Here is a 25,113-nt window from a genome sequence, read left to right on the forward strand (position 1 = left end):
ACTTGCTCACCGCTTATTCTTTATCAGTATTAAAGAACAGTAATAAACAAAACCCTCCAACTCTAAAAGCAAATGTAGGACATACTCAGGTACAAGGCCCAGTTAAGTAAAGCTAAGCATTCAAGGGTCTCAGAACTGAGGAGGACAATCATTACAAACACACTTATTTAAAGTCTCCTGGGGCTAGCAGGTGCTAACAGTGCCTTAAGCCACCATTTGCAATACCAGTTCAAGTCCTGGCTGCTCCACTTCTGATGCAGTTCCCTGCAAATGTGCTTGGAAAAGCAGCAAAGGATAGCCCAAGTACTTGAGTCCCTGCCACTCACATGGGGGACCTGGATGGAGTTCCAGGCTTCAGCCTGGCCCAGATCTGGCTGTTGAAACCCCTTGAGGCATAAACCAGCAGATTTATGGCCTCTCCCTTTCTCTCCTTCCATCTTTCCTCTGTCACTCTGCCTTTCAAATAAATGAATAAATAAATCTCTAAAAAAATGAAGTCTCCTAAACATCATCTGCAATGAAATCCAATTCCTAGCAACACAAATGGAATATTCCAGCTCCTAGCTTTAAAAACAACCAGAGAGGTGGGGCTTTAGCCTAGGGGTTAAGAGGCTGATTAGGATGCCAGCATCCCAGTCAGAGCTCCACATCAGGCTCTCGACTCCAGATAACTGCTAATGCAGATTCTGGATGGCACCAAGAATGCTCAAGTAACTGGGTTGCTGCCACTCACATGGGAGACCTGAATTGAATTCCCACCCCTTAGCTTTGATCCAGCCTAGTCCAGGCCATTGTAGGAATTTGGGGAGTGATTCAACAGACTAGTCTCTCTTCCCCTCAAATAAATGAAAAAGAAATTAAAAAAAAAATACAAACTAAAATGTATGCAAGTTAGGTGTTGAAGGAATTCATTTGTGTACAAAGCCTCTCTACAGCCTTAACAGTCAACACATTTTGATAATATCTCCTTAAACTCCTTGTCTTTTCAAAATCACCAATAATCCTAATAGCTCTTTGAGGCTGGAATGGTCACTGTCCCCATGGTACAGATAAGGAACTAAGTAGCAAGTGGTGACAGCATGACTTGAACCAACCAAGGCCCACACTCTTAACACTTCACCGCCCAATCAACACAGTTCTGTATACTGAGTCCTGTAAGGCAGTCTGACACCTTACACATTCACATGCAAGCTTCTTTGCTGAGCATCAGCTGAAGTACGTCAGTTGAGAGAACATGTTTTATACTCACACTTAACCTTTACTGTGAAATCAAAGTCAGCGAGGAAGGCTGCTCACTTCAGAGCAGGTGGTCTGAGAACTGACATTTCCTGAGACATCTCCACCTACTTACTATGCTGCTGCACATGGGGGCAGGGGGTGGGGCTGTAGTCAATATGTTATTAAAATTATTACTGTTTTATTTGTATGTATGCGTTTATATATAATGTGAACCAGCACAGAACATGCTTAGAACTTATTAGTACTTGCAGACCTTTTATCATTATTTCTGAAGGCAGAACCAGGCTTAGATTTCTAACTTGCACCTACGGGTGGGTGGATGAGCCTGGGAAAGGAAAGGAGGGAGAAATTTTTTGAGTTGAGTTTTAGACAAGTTGAGCTGGCAGAACTATGAGATCAAAGTCAAGATGAGTAACAAGGACTATGACCTGGTCACTGAAGAAGTGGAATAGGTACACTGGGAAATCTGACCATATAACGTGGCAACTGAATGCACGCCAATAAACTAAATGTGTAAGTAAAAAACAGAAAGGCTTAAAATAGCTGTTTTTTACATTTCAGCGAGCACCACAACAGGCCGGAGAGCGGGCTTGTTAAAGCACAGACAGCTGGGTCTCCTCCTGAGCGTTCCCGTTTTTGGTGCAGTACGCGCATTTCCATTTCTCACACATTCCCAGGTGACACCGCTCGGAACCACACTCAGAACTCCAGACCCAGACCAAAACCCAACAGAATTCCAACAGTTACAGCAAAGGCTAAGGGACTTACAAGAGGGGCCAAGAAAAGTCCAAAATAAGGCAGGAGGACTACTCCAATCGCTTTTACCAAAGCTACCAGCAACCTCCTTAACTGACAACGCAATGAAAACTAAGACTCCTTACACACACTGGATTCTGCTTGCAGTAAGTATTTATTTAGTATCTACCATAAGCCAGGCATAACCCACCCCTGCAACCTAGCTCTATCTTCTCCCCGCTGCTTCTCTGCACTTAGGTCTTTCTCTTTTCTTCTACCTTCCCAAACATTTCAAGCTTCCTCAGGATTCTGGGTCCTGTCTTCATCATGCAAACTCTCTGAGGGCACGCTCACCTCACCTGACACAGGGGTCTCTGGATGGAGTTCCAGGAGGGCCAGGACAGTCGAGTGGCCCTCAACATTTATAACTTTGATGACTATGGTGTCCTATAGCTGCAAGCCTCTCACCTGGCCTGCTGAGTGATTCCTGCTTTTCACCATAGATCTGTTGAAGCACATTGCTAACTTCCCTACATAACAGGAGAGCTCCATGCTAGGCCACTGTTTTCTGGTTCCTGGATGGAACAATCACATGCAGGCTCTGACAACTCAGTTTGGAACACACAGAATACCTCACTGGCATACACCAGAGCCAACCAGGCAAACGTCCTCCTTTAGAAACACAAAATTCCTGAGCCCAGCAGTCCTGGCCAGCAGCCCATGTTGGCTGAAGAAAATTTCCAGCTTTCTCTGCCTCTGAATACATTACCTGGGGCGTGCAATGTGGCACAGTGGGTTAGGACACTGCCTGCAACACCAACATCCCATGTAAGTGCATGTTCAAGTCCTGGCTGCTGTGTGTCCAATAAGCTTCCTGCTAGTGTTAAAATGGCCCAAGTACTCAGGCCCACGCTGCCCACGTGGGAACCCAGGACGGAGTTCCTGGTTCCTGGCTTTGGTCTAGCCAGCCCCAGCTGTTGCAGCCTTTTGGGGAGTACACTAGCAGATGGAAGACCACTCCCCCTCACTCCACCTTTCAAATAATAAAAAAGTACATAAATTAAAAAAAACACATTCCTTTGCTTTGCTCACTCTTCCTTGTCCATGTGCCTCAGTCTTCAAGATTACAAGACAAAGAACCTGATAGAGAAGTGCAGCTGTAACCCAGAAGACTGCAATACTCCTTGACAAACAGGGCAGAGAGGAGCTGTGACCCAAGAGGAAAGGCGGTAACACAGAGAACTGCAACATGGGAGCTGAGCCATTTCCAAGGAATCTGGAGAAAAGAATTGGCCACATTTCTTGGGGACAAGATATAGACCCAAGCAGTTGCTGTCACAAACTCGTGCCACTACTGCAGCCCAGCTGCCGATAATTTCTCCACACTGCATCTTTAGTACTCTGGTGGAGACTTCGCTGCTGTGCTTCAACCCTATTTCCTACTGCCAACAATAACCACACATCACACACTAAACCTCTTTCTAATTTCTCTTTAGGCAGCACAACCATTAACCAGAGACCTAACCCAGAAACCAATGATTCTTCCTAGAGCAACAGTTGTCAACCTTAACTGCAAATTAGAACCTTCTAAGGCACTTAAAAGGGGCGGGGTAGAGCGGCATCTGGGCACAGCAGTTAGACACTGCTTGGGATGCACACATCCCATGATCAGAATGCCCCCCTCAAGTCCCGCTCCTTGAGCTTCCAGTCTAGCTTCCTACTAATGTGCATTGTGGGTGGCAGCAGATTATGGCTCAAATACTTGAAGTCCCTGCCACTCATGTGGGAGACCTGGACTGAGTTCCAACCTCTTGGCTTCAGCCTAACCCAGCCCTGGATATCGTGTGCATTTGGGGAGTGAACCAGCAGGTGGAAGATCTCTGTCATTACCTCTGCCTTTCAAATAAAACTTAAAAACAGATAAATTTTTTTTTTTTTTTTTTTTTTTTTTTTTGACCGGCAGAGTGGACAGTGAGAGAGAGAGACAGAGAGAGAAAGGTCTTCCTTTGCCGCTGGTTCACCCTCCAATGGCCGCCGCTGCAGCCGGCGCACCGCGCTGATCCTGGCAGGAGCCAGGAGCCAGGTGCTTTTCCTGGTCTCCCATGGGGTGCAGGGCCCAAGCACCTGGGCCATCCTCCACTGCACTCCCTGGCCATAGCAGAGAGCTGGCCTGGAAGAGGGGCAACCGGGACAGAATCCGGCGCCCCAACCGGGACTAGAACCCGGTGTGCCGGCGCCGCAAGGTGGAGGATTAGCCTATTGAGCCACGGCGCCGGCTGAAACAGATAAATTTTTAAAGTACCAACTCACTTGTAAGTCTGAATAATGTATTATACCTTTAACATGCATGTATGTGAAGGATACGAGCACTCAATAAATGGAAGCTATCTTTATATAAAAAAGAGCTCTTCTGCTTTGTTTTCCAAAGTTACCAATCAGACACAACACTTCTGCAATTTTTTTTTTTTTTTTTTGGACAGGCAGAGTTAGTGAGAGAGAGAGAGAGTTACAGACAGACAGTGAGAGAGAGAAACAGAGACAAAGCTCTTCCCTCCACTGGTTCACTCCCATAATGGCCGATCCAAAGCCAGGAACCAGGAGCTTCCTCCCAGTCTCCCATGCGAGTGCAGGGACCCAAGCACTTGGGCTATCCTCCACTGCCTTCCCGGGCCACAGCAGAGAGCCAGACTGGAAGAGGAGCAACCGGGACTAGTACCCAGCACCCCAACCAGACTAGAACCCAGGGTGCCAGCGCCGCAGGCGGAGGATTAATCAAGTGAGCCATGGGGCCAGCCCACAGTCTATTTCAAATGTGTTCACAAGCAAAACTTATAAAACTTAGTTTCAAACTCATTCCCACCTTTTTCTAATATCCTTTGTTGTGGCTCTTTATCCTTACTTTATAAAGGGAACAGTAAAGATTGTTAAGTAGATAGATCTCTGGAATCAGATACTTTTTTTAAAAAAAGATTTATTTATTAACTTATTTGAAAGGCAGAGTTACAGAGAGGCAGAGGCAGAGAGAGAGGTCTTCCATCCTCATTTTCACTCCCCAAATGGCCGCAAAGGCCTGAGCTGAGCCAATCCAAAGCCAGGAGCCAGGAGTTTCTTCTGAGTCTCCCACATGGGTGCAGGAGCCCCAGGACTTGGGTCATCTTCCAGGCCATAGTAGAGAGCTAGATGGGAAGTGGATCAGCCAGGACTCAAACCCTAGCACCCATACGGGATGCTGGCACCTCTGGCCGGAGCTTTAACCCTCTGCATGGTAGCACCCGCCCCTGGAATCAGAGACTTTTAGCCAACATTTGGCCCAAGGATAGAAATAACATAAACCAAGGAGTAAAGTCTTTTGTTCAGAGCCATTCACAAAGGTACTGCGAAGCCTTAAGGGGATCTGGGGGTAGCCATTCAGTATATTCAAACAAACTAATAGAAGAAACACATTACATAATAAAATCTTTAGTGTTTGCAAATGACATTCAACTCTGCATAGACATCAAAGCACCCTGCCTCTCTTTGGTGTTATTTTGTATTTTGAGTATTTTCAAAAGAGCACAGCCATTACACGCTGAAGTATGCTTTGTTTGTGCCTCCTGCCCAGTCAAGTTAGCCAGTCTGCCTACTTTTTCTTGAAAAGGCACAGAGATGGCCAAATGGTAAGTCATTAAGTTCATTTAAGGCTGCCATTTTCACTCACATTGGCCAGTTTCTTGTAACTTTAGCACAACAGGATACTTCTCAAATAACTTGGAATGCATCGCAAGATCAAAACTTCAGATTGGAGTAAAGGGTGAGTGTTGGATTTTATCTGGTTAGTTGTTGCTTTTACCCAAGCAAATTAGTGATATATTTGTTACAAATGGATTAGAATTGTTATATATTTTTTAAAATATTTAAGAAAATACCATTAGTATATATAAACACTAAAAGTCTATATGCCTTTCCCTCCCAAAATTGACTGCCTGGCATATGGAGAGGGACTTAAGAGTTATTAGCCGATAAGTTATCAATGGAATATGTCTTGTTTATCAGTACTATAGTACAATTTGGATGGAGGGAAACAGAAGAGTTACACTCCCCTTTTTTCTTTAATATTTATCTGAAAGCCAGAGTGAAAGAGAAAGAGGAAGAGAGGGAGGGTTAGGGAAGGAGAAGAAGAGGGAAGGGGGAAGGTGGGGGGGGGGGGGACTATCAATATTCCATCCACTGGTTCACTTCCCAAATGCCCTGGCTTTGGCCTAGTTCACTCCCCAAAGGGCAGCAAGAGGCAAGGATGGTTGAAAGTGAAGTCAGGAGCCTGGAGCTCCATCTACATCTCCCATGTGGATAGCAGGGGTCCATGCTCTTGGGTCCATCAGCAGTGAGCTGGATCAGAAGTGCAACAGCCAGGACAAGAACCAGTGCTCCGATACGGAATGCCAGCATCACAAGCAGCTTAACCCACTGTGCCACAACACTGGTACCCTATATTTTTCAAATGAACAAAATGTGTATATACCATCTAAAGGTTACTATTTCCAATATAAAAACAATACTTTTTATAACCCATTACTTAAGAGTCATAAAATCTGAACCTCTTCAGTAGAGAATTCATTCCACCACCAAAGATGTTCAACCTCAGAGAAATTTACCAAAGGACTAATACCATGCTTCTCAAATTTTAAAACCTAAATGCAAAAAGAGACAGTGTATTTAATCTCATCATAGTACTACACCCTGTATTTTCAGGATCTCAGTTTCACAAGGGGATCTGGGAATCCTAAGTGCTGTAAGCACACTACACCAAGTCAGATGACACAACCAGGAAGTTGTCTCAAGGGTCCACCTGGATTCATGCAAGGAAAAGGCACAATGAGAGCTTCAACAGCAACCAAGTAGAAAATTTGCTAACTTAAATCCATTTATATATTTATTATAATGAATGACTCGCCAAGTAAATCACTCAAATTTAAGAAACTAAGAATTTTTTAAAGATTTTATTTATTTGAAAGTCTAAGTTACACAGAGAGAGGGGACACACTGAGAGATCATCCATCTGCTGATTCACTCCCCAAATGCATCTGCAATAGTCAGAGCTGGGCCAAGCCAAAGCCAGGAGCTTCTTTCGAGTCTCCAATGTGGGTGCAAGGACTTGGGCCATTCTCCTCTGCTTTCCCAGGCGTATTAGCGGGGAGCTGGATAGGAAGTGAAGCAGCCAGGACTCAAACAGGAGTTCATATGGGATGCCAGTGTCACAGGCTGCAGCTTTACCCATTAAGCCACAGCACCAGCCCCGGAACTGAAAATTTTCTTTTTGCTGTTCTCTGTCTTACCCAAAAACACTATTTTAGGCAACTGTGGGTAACTTCGACTCTGGCAATCAATTCAAAGTATTCCTAATTATTTTTTATACTCCACTGTGTTCCAATAGGCACAACAGACTCCTCACTATAGTTTTAAAAAGAAAAAAAGCTACCACTCACCCACTTGTTGAGATGCCCTGTTACACCAACACAGAACAGCACGGCTTTGCAGTGTGACTAGTTAAACAGCTCCTCCTTAATCAGCCGTGCAGGATCAAGAATGAGAGCAACCAAAGGGGACTGATACTCTTCTCCTACTACTCTCCCATGGCACAGACTGTCTCATTTTTCTAGGACTTTCCCAATATTCAGGTCAATGAAAAAAAAAAAAAAAGAAACCACAGTTAAGACCAACCAAGTCCAAGATACTATGTAGGGACCAGCGCTGTGGCGTAGCAGGTAAAGCTGCCATCTACAGTGCTGGCATCCCATATGGGCCCGGTTGGAGTCCCAGCTGCTCCTCTTATGATTCAGCTCTATGCTATGGCCTGGGAGAGCAGAAGAAGATGGCTCAAGCCCTTGGGCCCCTGCACCCATGTGGGAGACCTGGAGGAAGCTCCCAGCTTCTGGCTTCAGATCAGCACAGCTCTGGCCATTGCAACCATCTAGGGAATGAACCAACCAGAGGACGGAAGACCAACCTCTCTCTGCCTTTGCCTCTCTGTACCTCTGCCTTTCAAAAAAATAAATAAATAAATCTTTGGAGAAAAAAAATACTATGTTGTATGCCCGTGTAGCTAAAAAAGGTCTTTTGCTCTCCAAGACCTCATCATGTGGCATGGGAACATGCATTTACCTGTATATCCCGTTTTTACACTTCCATTATACACTTTGAAAGCAAATACAGCTCATAATACTATCCTAATGGCATAAAAAATACTGCAGGTTGAATATCTCTTTTATCCAAAGTGTTTGAGACCAAAAGTACTTCAGATTTCAGAATTTTGGGTATTTAAGATATTTGCATGGACTCTACCAGTTGAGAAATCCTAACCTGAAAATCTGAAATGCTCTGAGACCTTCTGAGTGTCAGGTTTTGAATTTCATAGCATTTTAGGTTAGGGAAGCTTAGCCTATCCAAATTTCTTCCTAAATACAACTGAAAAAGTCGTGTTTACGGATTTAAAAACACACTTTAAGAACAATTAATATCCTATTTTTTAAATTACTTTGGGTAGAATAGATCTTATACAATTTATCTGAATCCATTTAACAGATGGAAAGTAAAAACTTAAATTAAGAGAACCACAACAAAAATGTTATATAAAAACTAAATGGCGGGTCGGCACCGTGGCACAGGGCGTAAAGCCACCACCTGCAGTGCTGGCATCCTAAACGTGTGCCGGTTCAAATCCAGGCTGCTCCACTTCCAATCCAGCTCTCTGCTATGGTCTGGGAAAGCAGTGGAAGATGGCCCAAGTCCTTGGGCTCCTGCACCTGTGTGGGAGATCCAGAAGCTCCTGGCTTCGGATCAGCACAGCTTCGGCCGTTGTGGCCATCTGGGGAGTGACCCAGTGGACGGAAGACCTCTCTCTCTTTCTCTCTCTCGTGTGCCTCTGTAACTCTGCCTTTCAAATAAATAAATCTTTAAGCAAAAAAAAAAAAAAAAAAACAAAAAAAACAACACCTAAACTAAATGGAGCGCTAGCCCCTTTGTGCAGCAGTTTAAGCCTCTGTCTGAAGTGCCAGCATCCCATGTGGGCGCCAGTTCCAACTCTCTGCTAACAGTCTGGGAAAAGCAATGGAAAATGGACCAAATCCTTGGGCGCCTGCACCTGCATGGGAGACCCACAAGAAGCTCCTGGCTTCTGGCTTTGGACTGGCCCAGCTCTGGTCATTGCAGACATCTGAGAAGTGAACCAACAGATAGAAGATCTCTATCTCTCACCTCTCTCTGCCTTTCAAGTAAATAAATCTTTCAAAAAAAAACAAAAAACAAAAAACCTGTATTATCAAGGATATGAAAAAAATGGTATACTCTTCAACTGCAAATACTCTGACCCAACAGTTCCACTTCCAGGAATTTATCCCACAGAACATGTGAACAAGGTTATTTGCCACAGGACTGTTTATTATAGACTAAGATGTCTGTAAAGATGGTATTCCTCACCCTGCCTTACATTCAGATGTGGCTGTCACACCAGGTTCTAGACAAAGAAACCTGATTGCAAGTGCTATGAAGTGGCAGCTTCTAGGAGCCCTCCTTTAGAAAGCTGGAAAATAACCTTCATCTCCTCCTGCATCCTGCTGCTCGGAACGGGTGGCCACAGCTGGAGATCCAGCGAGGCCAGGGAGGATGAAGCACCAGTAACGAGTGGGCCCAAACATGCAGAAAAGCAATGGTGACAACAGACTGGGCAGCTCCCCATCTGCAGCATGTTTTACAGGATATACAGTTGCCAAAACTCAACTGAACTGTCCACTGAACATCTGGACACTGTATTCATTTTGCCTCAATTTTAAAAGAAAGGGAGAGAGAAAAAGAACTCCACCACAAAGTGCTGTACCAGCTCTGGACGAGATAACTTTTACAAGAAAAGCACTGTTTGCTGTCTAAGCCAGTTACTTTTAGGCTTTCTGTATCACAAATATATTCTTATACCAATATGTAAAGAATGGCAAAAATTTGTAAAGTGAAAAAAGCAAGGAAACTGTATGTAGAGGATGCCACTGTATTTCTTCTAAAAAGGAAGGGAAAGTAGAACATATACTGGAAAAATAGATAAGAAACTAATAGTATCAGTTGCTTCCAGAGCGGAAAAGTGTGCCTGAGACCAAAAAAGAAAAACTCCTTCTATAGCTTTGGTGTTTTCAACCATGTGAACATGTTGCCTACTCAATAACTTAAGGCTCTTAAAAAAAAAAAAAAGATTTATTAATTTGAAAGGCAGAGTTACACAGAGACAGAGACACAGACACAGACAGAGGTCCTCCATCTGCTGGTTCACGCCCCAAATGGCCCCAGTAGCTGGAGCTGGGCCAATCCAAAGCCAGGAGCCAGAAGCTTCTTCCTGGCCTCCCACAGCGTGCAGGGGCCCAAGGATTTGTGCCATCTTCTGCTGCTTTCCCAGGCCAAGAAGAGAGCAAGACCAGAAGTAGAGCAGCCAGGACTTGAACTGGCGCCCTTATGGGACGGCAGCACTATAGGCGTTGGGTTTAGCCGCTATGCCACAGTAGCAGCCCCAACTCGTTGCTCTTTAATTTTATTAAATATTCAAAGTTTTTTTTTAATTTTGATATATGCAGATTCAATGAGTTGACAGTTTTATAGTGGAATGGCTTCCCCGAAGATTGCACACTGAACTCATTATCCCAAGAGCCACTAGACAAAGAGCTGAGAACACTTCTTTTGAGAGAAAAGGGCAAAAATATCATTTCAGCCAAAAAGAAAAGTACTGAGGTCATTCTGCGGATGAAATATGAGTTTACTGTGTGTCTTTTAAGTTCTCATTAACTGCACAAACCAAAGCAACCAGCTAAATCAAAAAATTCAACAAGCCCTTTCTATGACTAAAGAATCACACAAGAGGCTTTTTAAGCTAGAAGAGTACAGGCTGGAAAGAGTAACAAACAGCAAGACTTCTCTAAGTCTGTGAATCAAGTTAAACACTGACATAAAAGAAGCATTTCTGAGAAATGTATTAAGCTGACTTCAGGTGGTTTTAACACTATTTTAAAATGTGCATATATGAGCCCTATTGCTTTTTTTTGTAGCATAAACAACAAAAGACTGCTCAAAATCTAACTGCACTTAACTAGACCATTTAATTTTGTGTCAGTCACCCAACTATAGGCTTATTTCTCTTAGCTATGATCAACATGTGTGTAATTCTACATTCCATCTGCACATACTTATTTCTGTTATTGTCATTACACTAAGTAATAAAAAATGTTTCTTTACTTTAAAAATATCTATAAAATGTTGGATTTTTTTTTAAAGTCCTGTTTCTCGCACCATGTCAGAGAATGACTAGCCAGATCATACAGCAGAAGCTAGCAGGCCTCTACTGATTGATTCCAATCCCACACAACCTCTTCAAAAACAGAGAAATTTAAATACATAAGGGAGATATTTATACTGCTGGCTCATAACACAAACATCAGACTATTTCTAACAAGGTTGGAGAGTTACAAACAAAATCCCTAACCCTTCAGAAATTCTTAATGACTAGTGTGGAAATACTGTTTAGGACCTCAGGAACATCCCTAGACACAAGAGAGTAATCATGAATGCTTTCAAAGGAAAAGCCCTGAGAACCAAGACTACACATTCACACACAAGCACAGGTATCTATGAAGCCAAATGCCCACAACAGACTAGAGGGGGCATCAAATACAGAAGGCCCCAAACAGGCTCTCAATTAACACTTGGCAAGTGACCTCAACAGAAAGAGTTCACAAATACAATGCACAAGAAAACAGAATGAATACAAGTTTTACTTCTTTGAAAAAGATGTCTACACTAAAACAACAAAATAGGCAAATTTGATCTGGACGAGGCAAGCAGCAAGGTGGTCTGGTGAGCTGGAGGTACCTGCAGCCACCCTCCTGCCATGTGTAATTCTATCCTCCTGCTTGTCAGCCAAAATGCTCCCTTTCCTGGTATGCATCTGCTTCAGCCAGGACTTGGGGGGAGATGCCATGAAAATACGGACACTGAGCTTCACGTGGAACTTGTGGACGTACCACTAAATCATGGCTGTACAGGCACTTACCCCTCATAAAAGAGGCCAACTACTGGAGAGAGCTCTCTATTTGGACACAGACCTTGGCTGGAGGGACTTCTGGACTCTCTTTCTCTCCTCCCCAATCCCTTCTCCTTTTGGGCAAGTCTCCTGGCCCACTGCCCACTCAGGAGAGGTATTTCTGTGTGGGGCAACCCATGATTGTGTGTTTGTGTTTGTGTGTGCATGTTCACTTTCTCAGCTTTTTGTTGTTGTTGATTTGACAGGTAGAGTTATAGATACTGAGAGAGAAAGACAGAGACAAAGGTCTTCCTTCCGTTGGTTCACTCCACAAATGGCTGCTACGGCCAGCACTGCACCGATCCAAAGCCAGGAGCCAGGTGCTTCCTCCTAGTCTCCCATGTGGGTGCAGGGACCCAAGCACTTGGGCCATCCTCCACTGCCCTCGCGGGCCACAGCAGAGAGCTGGACTGGAAGAGGAGCAACCAGGACTAGAACCCGGAGCCCAAATGGGATTCCGGCATCACAGGCGGAGGATTAACCAAGTGAGCCACGGCACCGGCCCTCTCACCTTTTAATTTAAGATTTTGAAAGAACTACAGAGGGGGCCAGCGCTGTGGTGCAGCGGGTTGAAGCCCTTACCTGAAGCTCCGGCATCCCATATGGGCACCAGTTCAAGACCCTGCTGCTCCACTTCCCATCCAGCTCTCTGCTATGGCCTGGGAAAGCAGAAGATGGCCCAAGTCCTTGGGCCCCTGCACCCATGTGGGAGACCTGGAAGAGGCTCTTGGTTCCAGATCGGAGCAGTTCCGGCCGTTGCAGCCAACTGGGGAGTGAACCATCGGATGGAAGACCTCGCTCCTCTATGTAACTCTGACTTTCAAAGTAAATAAAGGACGGACGACGGATGGACGGAAGGAAGGAAGGTCGGGCTACAGAAAGAGAGGGAGAGACTGACAGAGATTTTTAAATCCAGTGGTTCACTCCCCAGATGGGCAAGTCAAAGCCAGGAGCTTCATCCGGGTCTTCCACATAGGTGGCAGGGGCCCAAGCACTTGGGACATGTTCTGCTGCTTTTCTCAGGCTATCAGCCAGAAGGCAAACAGGTGATGGCCCAGGTGCTTGAGTCTGTCACTCACATGGGAGACTTTATTCAATTCTTGGCTTCTTCCTTCAGCCTAGCCCAGTCCAGATAGCTGCAGGCACTTGGGAAGCAAACCAGAGGATGGGAAATCTCTCTGCATGACATTTTTTTAAAATATTTATTTATTTAAAAGGCAGAGTTATAGAGAGGCAAAGGCAGAGAGAAAAAGAGGCCTTTCATCTGCTGGTTCACTCCCCAGATGGCCCCAACAGCTGGAGCTGTGCAGATCCGAAGCCAGGAGCTTCTTCTGGGTCTCCCACGCGGATGCAGGGGCCAAAGCACTTGGGCCATCTTCTACGGTTTTCCTAGGCCACAGCAGAGAGCTGGATCAGCAGAGGAGCAGCCAGGACTCAAACAAGCACCCATATGGGATGCCGGCACTGCAGGCAGCGGCTTTATCCACTATGCTACAGTGCCAGCACCTAAATAAATAACTTTTCAAGAACTGTAGGCCGGCGCCACGGCTCACTAGGCTAATCCTCCACTTAACGGCGCCGGCACACCGGGTTCTAGTCCCGGTCGGGGCGCCGGATTCTGTCCCGGTTGCCCCCCTTCCAGGCCAGCTCTCTGCTGTGGCCAGGGAGTGCAGTGGAGGATGGCCCAAGTTCTTGGGCCCTGCACCCCATGGGAGACCAGGATAAGTACCTGGCTCCTGCCATCGGATCAGCGCGGTGCGCCGGCCGCAGCGCGCCGGCCATTGGAGGGTGAACCAACGGCAAAAGGATGACCTTTCTCTCTGTCTCTCTTTCTCACTGTCCACTCTGCCTGTCAAAAAAAAAAAAAATTTGTTTATAAAAAAAAAAAAAGAACTGTAATCAGGGCTATGGAAAAAATATGGTGAATTTTAGCAGCACAATGATGAGAGACAGGCACTCTCTTCTGGAGGTGGGAGGAGTCTTCCTTGAGGAAGTGAAATTTCAGTCAACATCTGAAGGATGATTAAGCTCAATTTCAAAGTAGAGGAGAGAAGGAGGGGCAGGGCCTCGGGGAAGCTGCTGACGAAGCATGCAGAAGTCTGAAGAGCGAATGCCTGCTGCAGCCTTAGATGATGCTCTTTAGAGGCCGGGGTGAGGGCACGGAGCAGAGACCATCGGAGCAGCACTGCAACACCTCGATGCCAACTCCTGAGGTTCTGGGGGTGCTCTGGTGAAACAGCTGCCTTGTACCTGAGAAGTTATAGCTGTACCTGATGAAGTCTTATTATCACATTCACTCTTCTTTATCCTACTTTTAAATTTAAGGTGGTTTCTTGGAAGTGTTCCGACCACAAAGCTCAACTGGAATATGAGGGTGGCAAAGTGAGCAAAGACTACAAAGACTGCTATCTGGACAGCAGTCCACAGGGCGTTCTCGGGCCAGCAGGTCAGAGACAGGCTTCACTGGCCTCCAGGAACACCGCCGGCCTCAGCAGTCAGTAGTGGCAACTCATCAGACAGGCACAGGATCATGCGTCAGACAACTGGTTGTCAAGGTGAGTTTTCAGGCTGTATTTTCTGATAAGACAGAGGGAGGTGACTGGACAGTTCAGACTCCTTCATTGCTTCTCTGTAGAACAGGAGAGCTCAGGCGGCTTCACTGTGTGTCACTGAAGTTCCAGGGCTTGGAAGTCCAATTTCAAGGTGCCTGCACCAAGTAGAACACATCTTGCTGTGTACAAGTCCCCAGATTCAATGTAGCCAATGTGGACTGACATCTAAAGACAGAAGGTGCTCTTGAGTCCATAGGTAACAAAGCCGAGTTAAATCAGTCCCACGGAACTTTCCTTATTCAAGAATACAAAATCTTAGGACTTTTAACAGGTATTCCCAATGGACTGCATGACGGTAGTCAGAAGGAAACATTTCTTTTAATCAGAGCTACTAAGCATGAAACGGTTTTAACCAGCATTCTAAGCAAATGCTTAGAAACAACACATGAAAAGACATTTTTAATAAAATAACACTGATATTCAAGTAGCCCAACAACAAATGAGTTTGAAAGTAGATTTTAATCTTCAAAATGAATTACATCTTTTAAAAGTGTGTGTGTCCTTTCTTATTTTCCTTAAAAATAGAAAGGAGAAAAATCCCATGAATCATTAATACAACAACTTTTTTTATTTTTTCACATACTTTTTGAAATCCTCTTGTTTAAGACTGATTTATTTATTTGAAAGTAAGAGTTATGGGGGGTTGTGGAGGGGGAAGAAAGAGACACAGAGAGATCTTCCATCCACCAGTTCACTTCCCAAATGGCCACAACAGCCAAAGCTGGGCCACCACTGAAGCCAGGAGCCACAAGTTTCTTCCAGGTCTCCTTCATGGGTGCAGGAGCTGCCAGACTTGGGCCACCTTCTGCTGCTTTTCCAGTCACATTAGCAGAGATGCTGGATCAGAAGAGGGGCAGCAGGACTCTAACTGGCACCCATATGGGATGTTAGCACCACAAGCAGTGGCTTTACCTGCTATGCCACAGCACCAGCCCCACAGGAACACTTCTGAAGAAAAGCCATACAACTCTTTATTCTCTACATTTTAAAATAGCACAGTAAAATTCAAGCGAGATATCTGGGTCCCTCATCAGGAGCCCAAGTACTTGGGTCATCTTCCATTGCTTTCCCAGGCGTATTAGCAGGGAACTGGATCAGAAGTGGAGCAGCTAGGACAGGAATGAGTGCCCATATGGGACCACAGGCAGTGGCTTTACCACCAAAACACCCCTTTTGAGAGGCTGTTCCGCTTTCCAATCCAACTCCTTGTAATACAACTGGGGAAACAGCCAAAGATGGCCCAAGTGCTTGAGACCCTGCCACCCACATGGGAGACCCAGATGGAGTTCCTGACTCTGGCCTGTCCCAGAGTCTGTCCTGTCTCTGGCAATTGCTGGCATTTGGGGAGTGAATGAGTTGGAAGCCCATGCTGACTCCTTCATGAGCACATGCACACGCATGCATGTGCTATCTTTTCCTAGTTCCTGGTCATTCTGTCTTTCAAATAAGGAAGTAAATCTTAAAAAAAAAAAAAAAAAAAAAAAAAAAAGTGAACCAAGGAGCTTTTTGCGTAATTCACAACAATGTTTAGGGTAACTGAGAACATCCGTAACACAAAATTTCTACATCAAAGAAAGAAAATAACTTTTAAAAGTTTTACTTATTGGCCGGTGCCGTGGCTCAATAGGCTAATCCTCCACCTAGCGGCACCTGCACACCGGGTTCTAGTCCCGGTCGGGGCGCCGGATTCTGTCCTGGTTGCCCCTCTTCCAGGCCAGCTCTCTGCTGTGGCCCGGGAAGGCAGTGGAGGATGGCCCAAGAGCTTAGGTCCTGCACCCGCATGGGAGACCAGGAGAAGCACCTGGCTCCTGCCTTCGGATCAGTGCGGTGCGCCGGCCACGGCGGCCATTGGAGGGTGAACCAACGGAAAAAGGAAGACCTTTCTCTCTGTCTCTCTCTCTCACTGTCCACTCTGCCTGTCAAAAAAAAAAAAAAAAAAGTTTTACTTATTTATTTTAAAGGCAGAATTACAGAGAGAGAGGGTAGACTGAGAGATCTTTTATCTGCTGGTTCACACCCCAAATGGCCACAACAACCCGGGCCTGGCCAGGCCAGTCAGGAGCTTATCCAGGTCTCCCAGGCAGGTGGCAGGGGCCCAGTGACTTGTGTCCTCTTTCACTGCTTCCCAGGAACATTAAAAGAGAGTTGGACCAGAAGTGGAGCAGCCATAACTAAAACTAGTGTCCATATTGGATGCTGACGCTACAGGCAGTGGCTTTAACTCACTGTGCCACAGTGCCAGCCTGGAAAATAATTTTTAAGTAGTTCATTTTTTTTAGATCCAGAAACAGAACACTAACTAACATAGTTTAAGTTTTAACTTAAATTCCAAGATCAAAGTATTTAAAAAGGAAAAAACTAGGGGCCTGAACCATGGCATAGTGGGTGAATCTACCACCTGTGGCACAGGCATCCCATATGGGCACCAGTTCGAGTCCTGGCTGCTCTACTTCTGATCTAGCTCTCTGCTAGATCAGAAAGCAGCAGAAGATGGCTCAAGTGTTTGGGCCTCCCTGCACCTGTATGGGAGACCCAGAAGTTGTTGCTGGCTCCTAGCTTCGGATCAGCTCAGCTCCAGCCGTTGCAGCCATTTGAGGAGTGAACCAGCAGATGGAAGACCTCTCTCTCTGCCTCTACCTCTGTAACTCTTTCAAATAAATAAATTAATTTAAAAAAAAAAAAAAAGAAAGAATAAATCGGAGACTGGTGTTGTGGCATAGCAGTAAAAGTCATTGTCTGCAATGCTGGCATCCCATATGGGCACTAGTTCGAGCCCCAACTACTCTTCTAATCCAGCTCCTTGCTAATGTGCCTGGGAAAGCAGCAGAAGATGGCTCAAGTCATTGGGCTCCTGCACCTACTTGGGAGATTTAGAAGAAGCTCCTGGCTGCTAGCTTTGGTCTGGCCCAGCCCTGGCCATTGTGGCCATTTGGGGAGTAAATCAGCAGATGCAAGACTTCTCCCTCTCTGAATCGCCCTCTCTCTACAACTCTGCCTTTCAAATAAATAAAATAAATTAAAAAAAAAAAAAAAAAAAACAACCTGGGGCAAGCCTGTGGCACAGTGGTTAGGTCACTGCTTGGGAAATCCACACTCTGTATCAGAGTGCCTGGTTAGAGTTCAGCCTTCTCCACTTCCTATCCAGCTTCCTGCTGATGCACAGCCTTGGAGGCCACTGATGATGGCTCAAGTACTTGGATTCCTGACACTCACATGGGAGATGCAGATGGAGTTCCAAGCTCCTGGCTTTGGCGTGGCCCAGCCCTAGGTGTTACAACTGGGGACTGACGAAAGATCTTTGTCTCTAGTTTTCAAATAAAATAAAAATAATTTTTATAAAAATCAATAGTTCCCAAATCTCTTACACTGTAATTTTTCAAGCATAAAAATACACAGTCTGAAAAATATAAGGGCTGTTATTGTTGCAAAGCAAGTTAAACATCCACCTGTGACACGAGCATCCCATATGGTTACCATATGGGTAACTGCTCCTCTTCCCATCTAGCTCCCTGCTGATGTGCCTGGGAGAAGACGGCTGAGTCCTTGGGTCCCTGCACCCATGTGGAGACCCAGGTGGAGTTTCAGGCTCTTGCCATTTGTCTGTCTGTGTCTGTGTGTCTGCCTGTCTCCTTCCCCCCTCAATCTGTAACTCTGCCTTTGGAATAAATCTTTTGAAAAATAAATACTAAGTTACAATTTAAGGAATTGTGGCATAGCAGGTAAAGTGCCACCTACCATGGTATATCCCATATGGGTGCTGGTTCAAGTCCAGCTGCTCCACTTTCAATCCAGTTCCCTGTCAATGATCTATGAAAGCAGTGGAGAATGGCTTAGATGTTTAGGCCTCTGCAACCCATATGAGAGACCTGGAATAAGCTCCTGGCTCCTGGCTTAGGCCTGGCCCAGCCCCAGCCTTTGTGGCCATCCAGATAATGAACCAGCAGACGGAAGATCTCTCTGTGTGTCTCTCTCTTTAACTTTCAAATAAATCAATCTTTAAAAAAAAAAAAAAAAGTAACTTCCTACCAGCTAATAAAACAAAAATGTAAACTCTCCAATAAAAATATTTAGACTTTGATAATCAATTTTACTAATGATATTCACCAGAAAAGGAAAAAGCATAAGGTAGAAAAAGAAATAGAAAATAATTCTTAAATAAGCACTGTTATTATCTGAAGAATTTAAATAAAGTCTGTAAAACTGTGTTAAGAGAAAGAAATGATGGAAATTAATGCTTTTAGCATCATGTCTGGCATATAAAATACACTGTACTTTTTTCAGTAAACATAATAAGGCCTTGGAATTACACAAGTTAAAAATGCTGATGTATTATTATTTGATGAAGTTTCATACCAAATTTTAAATGAAATGTAATGAATACCTAAATCATAAAGCTCTAAGACCCTCTTGGACTTATTTTCAGATGCAGTTCAACAGGTCCTCTTTATAGAGCCAACAACCGAGAACTCAACAATGGTGGTGGTGGCAGCAGAGCTCTTCAGGTAGGAAAGCAGCCAGGCTGAACGAGAGACCTATTCCCTAGGGCTACAGTGACTGGGGTTTGCAGAAGCACTAAAAACCCCCAGAGAATAATCATGATGACTGAACTTGAAATAAAATCTCCTGTCCTACTTTAAAAACAAGTTTGCCTTTCCTGGTTCCTGGACAACTGAGCAAACGCATTCTTTAAGGCTTCCTTATCAAACTCAAATTTCATCTTCAGAATCCCTGCTAATCAATAACTCCCCTTTTGTAGCTCCAAGAGTGATTTTACAGCTTCAGATAAACTATTCTATCAACACTTTAATTTTCAAAAAGCAAATAAGCACTTTAATACAAACTCCTACAACTGAATCCAAAAGGCATTTAAACTAATCAGCAGTTTAGAAAACAATTTCAAAAAAAATTTAAAGCTACACAATTTTTTTTTTTAACAGGCAGAGTGGACAATGAGAGAGAGAGACAGAGTGGAAAGTCTTTCTTTTCCGTTGGTTCACCCTCCAATGGCCACTGCGGCCGGCGCACTGCGGCCAGCACACCGCGCTGATCCGAAGCCAGGAGCCAGGTGCTTCTCCTGGTCTCCCATGCGGGTGCAGGGCCCAAGCACTTGGGCCATCCTCCACTGCACTCCCTGGCCACAGCAGAGAGCTGGCCTGGAAGAGGGGCAACCGGGACAGAATCCAGCGCCCCAACCGGGACTAGAACCCAGTGTGCCGGCGCCACAAGCGGAGGATTAGCCTATTGAGCCGCGGCGTTGGCCTAAAGCTACAAATTTAAATAACACAGCTATCCTTATTAAAGATAAGGAAAAGATATGTCTCCAATTATGTGCCTCTAATTTAAGGACATAGGATATGAAGCTTAAAATGTACTAGAGGGTGGGGCAGGCATTTGGCACAGCAGTTAAGACATAGGAATGCCTGGGTTCAATTCCCAGTTCCCTTCCCAACTCCAGCCCCCTGCTAATGAATACCCTGGGAGGCAGCAGATCATGGCTCAAGTGACTGGATCCTTGCCACCCATGTAGGAGACCCAGATGGAGTCGGATGCTCTTGGCTTCAGCCCTGCCCACCGTGGCTGCTGCAGGCATTTAGAGATGGAATTGGTGGATGGGAGATCTGTTTCTATGTCTGCCTTTCAAATAAATTATTTTTAAAAATAAATGCTTAAAGACTGAGAAGTATAAATACAAGTCATAATAATTTTCTTTTTGTAATCTTTTCTTTTTGTAATTTAAATATAAACACAATGGACTATCACACACTTTTCACACTGGAGGCTTACAATATTAACAGAGATTGAACAGGAAAGACAAACACAAATAAAGAGTCACTAAAATTTAGCAGCTGGCTGACTGTGGGAGCAAAAGCGCCAGGACGGATTGGGATGACATAATGGATATTTGCTATTGGCTACTCAGCATCCACCAGACCTTGGTTTTCCCTTAGGAATCCCCTCTTTTCCCACCATGCTGTTTAGGGAGGAATGACCCCCAGCTTGAGAGGCAGGTCCAGGCTGGCCAAGCCAATGAGCGGTAACTCCTATTACTCTGGCTTTCTTGGCTAGGTCAGAAATGTCAATATAATCGAAGACACTAGAAGCTGTTTCTTGGGCTTCTAGGAACAGAAACACTCTTCCAACAGTGGTTCTTCAGCTGAGGCTCAAAGACCCTCCAAAGGTTAAAGACAGACATCAGATGTCTACAAACTGAAATGAGGGAGAAAAATACATCTTCACTAATCTCCAACTGAAATTTACCATTCACTTCCATTGTGAATACAGGCACCACACTGTAACATTATCAGCAATATCTGTCGCCATGTCACAAATATTTTCCTCTCACATGATAACAGGTTGCAGACACCTTTGAATAGTGATAGTGCTCATTATAACCACTTGGGAATTATTAGAATCAGCTAGACCTCTTAATACCACTCAGCACATACCACTCTCATAGTTTTTCAAAATGATGTTTAAAGCTGCACTGTGGCACAGTAGGTTAAAGCCCTGGTCTGCAGCACCAGCATTCCATATTGGCGCCGGTTCAAGTCCCAGCTGTTCCACTTCCAATCCAGCTCCCTGCTGATACCCCTGGGAAAACAGTGGAAGATGATCCAAGTGCTTATGTCCCTGCATTCACTGGGAAGACACAGAGGAAGCTCCTGGCTTCACTCTGGCCCAGACCTAGTAGCTGAGCCAATTTGGGGAGTGAACCAGCAGAGGGAAGACCGACCGACCGACCGACCGACCGACCGACCGACTGACCGACCGACCTACCTACCTACCTACCTACTTCTCCCTCTCTAACTCTGCCTTTCAAATAAATAAATCTTACGAAAAACCTTCTTTTAAAAATTCAATAAAACTGTACTACATAGCAGGTATGGGTCACTGCCTCTGAAACCAGCATCCCACATAGGCGCCAGTTTGAGTGTTGGCTGTTCCACTTCTGATCCAGTTCCTTGCTAATGGCCTGGGAAAAGCAGCAGCAGACAGCCTGAACCCATGTAGGAGACCCGGAAGAAGTTCCTGGCTCCAGTCTGGCCCAGCCCCGGCTGTTCGGGCCACATTAGGAGTAAACATGCAGTGAACTAACTAACCAGCTAACTATCTAGAGAGAGAGAGAGAGAGAAGAAACTCTTGCTTTCAAATGTCGTTTTTTAAAAAATTACACTTTGGGGCTGGCACTGTGACTCAGCGGGTTAATGCCCTGGCCTGAAGCGCCGGCATCCAATATGGGTGCCGGTTCAAGACCTGGCTGCTCCACTTCCGATCCAGCTCTCTGCTATGGCCTGGGAAAGCAGTAGAAAATTGCCCAAGTCCTTGGGCCCCTGCACCCATGTGGGAGACCCAGAAGAAGCTCCTGGCTCCTGGCTTCAGACTGGCGCAGCTCCGGCTGTTGCAGCCAACTGGAGAGTGTACCATCAGATGGAAGACCTCTCTCTCTCTCTCCCTCTCTCTTTCTCTGCCTCTCCTCTCTCTGTGTAACTCTTTCAAATAAATAAATAAATCTTTAAAAAAAAAAAAAACCTGCACTTTAATACAACTGAATTTCTTTATAACCCCCCCCCCCCTTTTTGTTTTCAAATTTTCAGGCAGCCATCGTGGTACAGTGTGTTAAACTGCTGCTTGGGACACCTGCAACTGATACTGGAGTGCCTGATTCTGCCCCAGCTTCCTGCTAATGCACCTGGGAGGCAGCAGGTGATATCTCAAGTACCTGAGTCCCTATCACCCACATGGATGATCTGAATGGAATTCCTGGGTTCCACAAGCCCAGCCATGGCTGCTACAGGCATTTGGGGAGTAAATCAGCCAATGGTAGATCTCGATCTCTTTCTTTCTCCCCCGCCCCTTACTGTGTGTGTGTGTGTGTGTGTTAGAGAGCCACTAACTGATTCTATCTTTTGGATAAATGAACATTTTAAAAAATTATTTCTCAGCCGGCGCCGCGGCTCACTAGGCTAATCCTCCGCCTTGCGGCGCCAGCACACCGGGTTCTAGTCCCGGTCGGGGCGCTGGATTCTGTCCCAGTTGCCCCTCTTCCAGGCCAGCTCTCTGCTGTGGCCCGGGAGTGCAGTGGAGGATGGCCCAAGTGCTTGGGCCCTGCACCCGCATGGGAGACCAGGAGAAGCACCTGGCTCCTGCCATCAGATCAGCGCGGTGCACCGGCCGCAGTGCGCCATCCGCGGCGGCCATTGGAGGGTGAACCAACGGCAAAGGAAGACCTTTCTCTGTCTGTCTCTCTCACTGTCCACTCTGCCTGTCAAAAAAAAAAAAAAAAAAAAAAATTATTTCTCAGTGAAGAGGTCTCTGGCTTCTGACTGCCAAAAGAGCCTGTGGAACAAAAATGCCAAGAGTCCTAGCCCACAGCTTCTGCAGAAGCACGCTCCTTCCCCTCCAGGATGGCACCAGTAGGGCTTGAGCTGTGACCACTGGAGAACTAACACCACAAAAGCTCACTAAATAAATGAAGACAAAAAAAGGTCTCACTACATAAGTATATCCAGGTTAAGTTTCACTTCTGGAGTTTTCAATATCGTAAAGCAGTGAATTTAAGTTGGTTTTCTGTTATACCAACATTTAAAAATCTACAGGATACAACTGGTTTCATTAGTGTCTGTTTCAAAAAACTAACACAATCCCTATGCACTTGGACAGACAAAATTAGAAAGGCTTCCCTTTGTCACATCAAGGAAATAGGGAAAGGAGTTCAGCTTTTCACAAATTGTGTAACACAGATACTCCAATCAAGTTCTAACACGGACTTCCTGTTTACAGGGTAGATTGCTATCCTTGAAGGCAAGCTTTTACCTATGTCAAGCAGACAAACCTGCCTAACATATGGAGAGAAGAAAGAAGAAATGACTGTTCTATCCAACAAAGTTACATTTCTGCCAAATGCAGTGGCAGCAGCTTTCCAATTCAGCATGGTTCTAGGGTAGGGTAGTAGCAGCAGCCCCCTTAGCAGGCAAGTTCTACAGTGTCACTCTTGGGACTGTTCCTAGAATCTCAGCTTGATCTGTCCATTCAACCCCCTGAAACTCTACGTACCTTTGTCTCTCAACAAATCTCATTTGCTAGGATTTAAAGCAGATGTTCTTGCTACAGATTTTTTTTAGAGGGGCAGAAAAACCCAGACATTGAAAGAGTGCTCCCATCCACTTGTTCACTACTCAGTATCTCTTAACTAGAATCAGTGGCAGGAACCAGGAACTCAATCCAGGTCTCTCAACTGGGGGCAGGAGCCCAATCTCTTGAGTCATCACTGCTGCCTCTCAGGGTCTGCATTAGCAGGGAAGCTACCATCAGGAGCAGGAGGCAGGTCCTGAACTCGGGCTCTTTGACAGGGGACGCAGCCATCTTGATCCCAATTCTTGAACAGTAGGTTAAGTACAAAGTAAGCCATATAACACTGAATAAGTTTTTTCAGTAGTTAGAAACATAAGAATTAGCAGTGTATTGGGGCCAATGCTGTGGTGTAGCCAGTAAAACCATCACCTGCAGTGCCGGCATTCTATAAGGGTGCCAGCTCCAGTCCCAGTTGCTCCATTTCTGATCCAGCTCTCTACTGTGGCCTGGGAAAGCAGAGAAGATGGCCCAAGTCCTTGGGCCCCTGCACCCACGCAGGAGACCCCAAAGAAGCTCCTGGCTCTTGGCTTCAGATTGGCTCTGCTCCAGCCATTGCAGCCATTTAGGGAGTGAACCATTGGATGGAAGACCTCTCTCTCTCTCTCTCTCTCTCCCTCTCTCTCTCTCCCTCTCTGCCTCTCTGTAGCTCTGCCTTTCAAATAAATAAAACTTAAAAAAAAAAAAAAAAAAGAAAGAAAAAGAAGGCAGTGTATGGATACAGATTCAGGCATGACATGGACAGAAACTGTTACCTGAGAATCCCTAAGAGGTAGGGCTGGGTTATAAAGAGCAACAAAGGGTTAGAGCACAGCTTTCTAGAAAAGAATGCACCACCAGCAAAGCTGAGAAATCAATCAGGCAAGGAACTGAGGAAATAACTCAAAATATGCAGATGATTTCTACACAATTCAGTACCAAAGATGACAAACAGAATAAAGATTCAACTAAGAGATCTTTCTCATTACTGCCTTCCTCAAAAACTATCACAGGGTACAAAATACTACTTCCTCCAAAATTTGGTCTCAACTACCCTCGTCTACTACTATTCCTTTATGCCAGAACATTTTAAGATTTTATTTCTTGGCCGGTGCCGCGGCTCACTAGGCTAATCCTCCACTTAGCGGCACCCGCACACCGGGTTCTAGTCCCGGTCGGGGCGCCGGATTCTGTCCCGGTGGCCCCTCTTCCAGGCCAGCTCTCTGCTGTGGCCAGGGAGTGCAGTGGAGGATGGCCCAAGTGCTTGGGCCCTGCACCCGCATGGGAGACCAGGAGAAGCACCTGGCTCCTTCCTTTGGATCAGCGCCGTGT

The 25,113-nt window shown here is 45.4% G+C and overlaps 1 long non-coding RNA gene across 1 annotated transcript in view; it reads right to left on the reverse strand.

Annotated features, from left to right (window-relative positions):
* Positions 1–4,388: 4,388 nt before the first annotated feature.
* The window catches only part of LOC138844609 (uncharacterized), a 28,416-nt gene continuing 7,691 nt past the window's right edge, over positions 4,389–25,113 (reverse strand). The window contains exon 2 of the long non-coding RNA XR_011380696.1: positions 4,389–14,838. This is a non-coding gene — a long non-coding RNA (uncharacterized lncRNA). The remainder of the gene's footprint in view (positions 14,839–25,113) is intronic.

This window comes from Oryctolagus cuniculus, chromosome 12 (genome assembly GCF_964237555.1).
Source record: "Oryctolagus cuniculus chromosome 12, mOryCun1.1, whole genome shotgun sequence".
In the NCBI taxonomy this organism is placed as follows: domain Eukaryota; kingdom Metazoa; phylum Chordata; class Mammalia; order Lagomorpha; family Leporidae; genus Oryctolagus; species Oryctolagus cuniculus.